The sequence below is a fragment of the Notolabrus celidotus genome, chromosome 6 (genome assembly GCF_009762535.1).
Source record: "Notolabrus celidotus isolate fNotCel1 chromosome 6, fNotCel1.pri, whole genome shotgun sequence".
Classification (NCBI taxonomy): domain Eukaryota; kingdom Metazoa; phylum Chordata; class Actinopteri; order Labriformes; family Labridae; genus Notolabrus; species Notolabrus celidotus.
The window spans coordinates 3,430,456-3,435,131 of NC_048277.1; the positions used below are offsets into that span (position 1 = coordinate 3,430,456).

Genomic DNA, 4,676 nt, shown 5'->3' on the forward strand with positions numbered 1-4,676 from the left:
GCACACACGCATGCGTGAACATGTGAATCCAGCCAACCACGGTATGGTGAAATATATATTTCCTTATGAAGCACAGTTAAAACAAACGTGACGTACTTTCAAATGGCATCTGTAGTGAAAAAAAATTATAAATACTTCCCAAGAAACCCCCCTCAAATGTTGCAGTTGAGGCTTTCAGGGGGTCTCGTGTCAATGAAGGGGTCTCAGACCCCCCTTCCCCCCCGTAATTCGCACAGTGCACAGCATCATGCAGGGAGTTCATTTTTGTGTTTGTTGTGTATCAATAATTATGTGTTTTCCTTTTAAATGATTACATTTCCAACACAAATGCTCACATAAATACTCTCCAGAATGCAGGGAATCAAGTGTTTGATGCTTCAATTCCCTCTTGTTACCAATATGTTGAAACTAATTCTAAACTGTGAGTGCCAGAGGTTTGGGAAGTCAATTTTATTTTCTTTCACTCATGCCTCCCACACAGCAAAATATCAACAGCTACTGAAAGACAAAACATACATGTAAAACATACACTCACAACGTTTATTGACATTTCACGTTGCATACTTCACCAGCAGCAGGGTTTTCCTTCAATAAATAGCAACAAGAAGTCTTGCTTACAGCTGGAAATAGCTTTTACAGTTAAATAACAAACATTTAAGTTGAACATGAATAGCTTACTAAATCTGGTTGCTTCACACATTGTCTTGCAGCTTCACATGGATGTTAAAGACGGTATGGAATCACAAAGCTTTAGGTTGTTACTCTGATGATAAGGCACTTGTTTATGACATAATCTCTTGACATCGGTGGCGCTCTTTGATCAGTCTCTACTACGGCTTCTGGGGTTCAGCTTCAGCTGCTCTGGATGGAAGTCCCGCTCCAGTCCTGATCCTGCAAGGAGAACAAAAACAAGCCAGTTTCAATATTAAATTTGTCGCTCTCTGTATTCCATCCCCTCCACTTTATTATGCCATTACACCATTTTAAAACTGGAACTGTGACATTAATCATGAACCTGTGCAATCTAAAACACACTGTATGCAAATGTAAATGGTGTCATAGATTTTGGACAGTCAACAGACCACAACTATTTACACACAGTCACAATCTATGTGTGACTTACAAAACATGCAGGAACCAATCACATCATTTCTTTCAAATGTCATCTGCCAAAGTAAGCCAAATGTATCAGCAGTGACTTTACATGTAGTGCAAGCTTTTACTGAAGGAGTCTGTTTGAATGCATGCATGCATGCATGCATGCCTGCAGTCCCTCAGAACTGTACCGTCTGCTCCATCTCCTGGGTGGTGTTATGCAGCAGAGAAGTCAGCAGACTCAGGTAGTGTTGATTCTCATCCAGAAACTGATGGACAGTTTCACTGAAACAAGACAAAAAACTCTGAATTCACTGCATGAATGTTTGACATAAGACTTTGAATTATGCATACCATACAGTGATGCAAAATCTTTCAGAGCTTTATATTTCAGTTCAACAGTTTGGAAGGAAATGAGGATTTCTGCTTCTGCAACCTCCTCCACTTTGAGGTGCATGGGGCGCCCTCTTGTGGAAAGTTTGTGATTTGCAGCAGCTTGCTTGCTTTTAGGAGCCCATGTACTGAGGAACCAGCTGGAATGTCAACAGGAAAGCTGGGCTATACGCTACTGTACATGAGGCCATTTGAACCACATCATTTATCTCATTAAATATGTCCGACCTGGGGCGCTGGTGGCTTAGTCCTGGCTGCAGAGGTCTCCGGCTCGACTCCCGACTGCGACCAAAAGACATTTGCACCATTTCAAAGGAATGGGTGGACTGTATATTAGCAGTAGCATTACTGAAGGACTTATTTGCTGACCATCTCTTTATAGTGCATAGTTGAGCACAATACATTGAGCTCAAATCCAAGCAATTGAGTTTCATGATCATACATGACACTAGCTTTGTTGACTTATTTCAATCAAAGTGTACAATAACATGGACAGAAGAGTTGATAACAGAGCTTTTCATCATCATCATAGCCAGGTTTGGGAAATCCCTTGAAGTTGTTGCCTCACCCCAGGTTCCTGCTTTCAATGAAAAACATTTGTTGACATTCTTTCTTTTTTACACCGCGGTGAGCACGGAAGCCTAGGGCGCGGGCCCGGGTGGAGCCGCCGCGGGTGCAGATCTTGGTGGTAGTAGCAAAATAGCAAAATATAAGGGTACTCATCTGTCGGCTTCCCGTCCACGAAATCAAACGAGCACACATACGGGCGCTTAGGTGGGCACTTGAGGTTCAGCGCCTTCAGCCACAGCCTAAACTGCTCCTCGTCTTTAGGGGGTGGGTGCAGGTCATAGACTGTAAATAAAAATGGACAGCGTTGCTCCGCCTCTTCCTGTTGTACAGTTCTGAAGCCAAAAAATCCCTCTCCCGGGCGCAGCCATTGTGCAGCCAGAGCCTGTGAAGCCACTGTAATAAGCTCCACCCTACAGCGTAACGTCACAAGACGCTGTGTGTCCTTTGAAGTTTCCCTCCACGGCGGCTGTGAATCAAAGGAAACCCGGAAGTAAAACCCCGTTTTTAAACTCTAATAACTAACGAAAAAGAAACTTTTCAGAAAAAAGAGGCCTTGGACACAAAACAGTCAAATACTAACTACATATAACCACAGCATACGGATGTGAGAAACATTCGTACGACGTGTATTTATTTTTTAATCTGTCTCCCCATTCAAATGAATGGGGAGACAGATTTTTGACCTATACTGCAGCCAGCCACCAGGGGGCAGTCACACTGCTGAAAGCCTCACCACCAGGGCCGTATCCGGCACGCTTGGTGCAGGTTGGTTGGACACTTTTTATTTACAGTCTATGGTTGGACACTACTGACAGCAGCTCTGATGGAGACAGAAGCTGGTCCCAATGTGTCCACTGTTTTAAATACACTCTAACATGTCAAATACAGTTTGTTTTATTCTAGACAAACCCTGCAGTGTGCTTTGATGGGGTTTGAAACAATTGCATTTTTACATTTTTGACTGAATTCTCATTTTCCTGTTATAAGACGGAACATATTGAGGACAAGGAATCCATCCTAAAAATAACACATGCATAGTTTGCATAGTTGGTCCAATAGTCACATCCAGCATTCATCAGTCCAGCATGGTACAGTTGTAATAGACAGTTGTATTGTACATTAGCAGAACAATCCTTAGGCCCTTAAAGGTGACATATCACGCTTTTTTCATCAACATATATTGGTCTAAGAGGTCCCCAAAACATGTCTTTAAAGTTTATGCTCAAAAAAACACTTTGAAATCAGATTTTGGCATGCCTGAAAATCCCTCTTCTTCAGCAGTCCTCAGAACACTCTGTTTTCTCTCTGACCACGCCCCCTCCGGAAGTGGATGTGCCTCGGCTCTCCAGCACGTTGATCTAATGTTTACATGTTGGCTGAATATATACGGCTGCTCAGAGATCACGTTACTTCAACCCTCTGAATCTGATCCAGAATCTGATCCTGACGGAGAGGCGCCTGCAGCAGGACCTTTCTGAAGGATTGGTCACAGATTTAGTGTTTCTTGTTGTTTTATTTATCAGTATGTAGACGTATGTCTTGGTACACAGCTACGAACATGTAGCTATGTGGCTATGCTAACTAGCGCTAGCACTTATCCATGATAAATAAAAATCCTCCACTAGATCTTCAAATCTGCAGACGTGGGGAGTAAAACCGACTTCTGTCAGAAAGGCAGCAGGACCTTTTCTGAAGGATTGGTCACAGATTTAGTGTTTCTTGTTGTTTTATTTGTCAGTATGTCGATGTGTGTCTTGGTACACAGCTACAGCTACAGCTACAGCTACAGCTACAGCTACAGCTACAGCTACAGCTACAGCTACAGCTACAGCTACAGCTACAGCTATGAACATGTAGCTATGTGGCTATGCTAATTAGCGCTAGCACTTATCCATGACAAATAAAAATCATCCACTAGATCTTCAAATCTGCAGACGTGGGGAGTAAAACCGACCTCTGCCAGAAAGGCAGCGGGACCTTTTCTGAAGGATTGGTCACAGATTTAGTGTTTCTTGTTGTTTTATTTGTCAGTATGTAGATGTGTGTCTTGCTACACAGCTACAGCTACGACATGTAGCTATGTAGCTATGCTAACTAGCGCTAGCACTTATCCATGATAAATAAAAATCATCCACTAGATCTTCAAATCTGCAGACGTGGGGAGTAAAACCGACCTTTGTGTTTATTAAGACAGCCTACAACTAGCATGCCTCCCTCCTAAGCTCCTTGTTAGCACACATTTGTGCAGGTAATGAAAAACAGAGGAGGGATTCAGTATTATTTTATACAGTCTATGGGCTGAACAAGCTCCGAGCTCTGACTCCGTGACAGACTGGATATTGTTGTTACGTAACAAAAACACGGAAGTCTGAAACGGCTCGTTTCACACACATTTACAGAAAGGTGGAGAAATCAAAACAGGGGCAGAATGGATTTTTTTCATTCTCGGGGGGTTTGTAGACATGCCAGGGAAACATATTTCAGGTAGAGAACCATTAAAAAGTCAATTTTGCATGATATGTCACCTTTAAGTATCTTCATTAGAAATTGCACTTAATAATTAGAAGATTCAGAGGTTTCTCCCATTTTCTTTAAAGAAAGATGATCTCTTCCTCCAA

The 4,676-nt window shown here is 42.4% G+C and overlaps 1 long non-coding RNA gene across 1 annotated transcript; it reads right to left on the reverse strand.

The window, feature by feature from the left end:
* Positions 1-526: 526 nt before the first annotated feature.
* LOC117814504 lies at positions 527-1,391 on the reverse strand. The gene is made up of 2 exons (XR_004631582.1): positions 1,287-1,391; positions 527-891 (listed from the first exon to the last, which is right to left on the reverse strand). It is a non-coding gene; the product is annotated as an uncharacterized LOC117814504 (long non-coding RNA).
* Positions 1,392-4,676: the final 3,285 nt, after the last annotated feature.